This window comes from Hibiscus syriacus, unplaced genomic scaffold (assembly GCF_006381635.1).
Source record: "Hibiscus syriacus cultivar Baekdansim isolate YM2019G1 unplaced genomic scaffold, ASM638163v2 tig00110443_pilon, whole genome shotgun sequence".
Classification (NCBI taxonomy): domain Eukaryota; kingdom Viridiplantae; phylum Streptophyta; class Magnoliopsida; order Malvales; family Malvaceae; genus Hibiscus; species Hibiscus syriacus.
The window spans coordinates 1009759-1011008 of NW_024062739.1; positions in this window are offsets into that span (position 1 = coordinate 1009759).

Below are 1250 nucleotides of genomic sequence, written 5' to 3' on the forward strand. Positions count from 1 at the left end.
TATCACATTGACTTTTCAAACTTTGACTCTTGAGAAAAATTCAAAGAAAATTTAAAACTTTCATTAAAATAAAAGCAGTTTATTTACATAAAGCGACCAAAATAACCAAAATCAATCAGAGCATTTTCAACTCAATCAATTAGTACATGCCAACTATATTCAAAATAACCAAACACATTTAAATTATCTACTTTCTGATCTGAAATTTTGTAAGGGAGATGCTGACATGTCTTGCTCTTCTTCGCTTCTCTTCTCGATTCTGTACCTACGTGTGAAACAATCACACGCTAAGTCTATGACTTAGTGAGGCAAATAAACATGTAATGTAACTATAACTTGTAATAATGTTGTAACAATCACTGCTATCATATCCTATCACTCATATCCTTATTCATGTAACAAATACCTAGAACACCTATACAATATATCATTAAATGTAAGAACATACACACATATACTCATCACTCATCATTTCCATCATTAGCCTTATTTTACCATCAATATTATTATCATTTATATCCCTTAACCACATCCTCTTATACCTATCATTTTAGTCAACATATGACTCATTCATTCATATAATCCAAATATAATCATATATATAACATGTAATATAATTCATAGCACAAAAGGATATAAATCACATGTAATATGGTTATTGTTATCTCTTTATTAGCCCATGTACACATGTGAGAACTATAGATATGTGAGTTTATAGAGGTTGTGTACAAATGATGTCATCACAGCTCGTATAATTACACCGAAGTGCCGCGTAGAAATACACTGTAATGCCACGTAGGATTGCACCGAAGTGCCATATAAAATGTCCCTAAGGACCATGTAGAAAATTCCTTAAGAATCATATAAATATACAAAGGATCAAGTATGTGTCTCAAAAGACATCACACATGTTCCAAGGAATACATATATGTCCCGAAGGACTGCGTAGAGCCTCGACTCTTGGCATGCCAACTATACCCCTAGCTCTCATGACACATAACATGGGCATTATTATCTATTTCATTTCATATTCACACATTCATAACACTTATCTCTTATCGCATGTCTGATCTCTTATAATCATGTAATCATATAGCTCATGTCATTTCTTGTGAAATCATACATATCATGTAAGACATATCAGACATGTACACACAAATCACTTCATATAATTCACATGATTTATTATCTCGTAGATCATATCACATTTTCATACAATTTCACAAATCATTGTCATATATGGATATCAC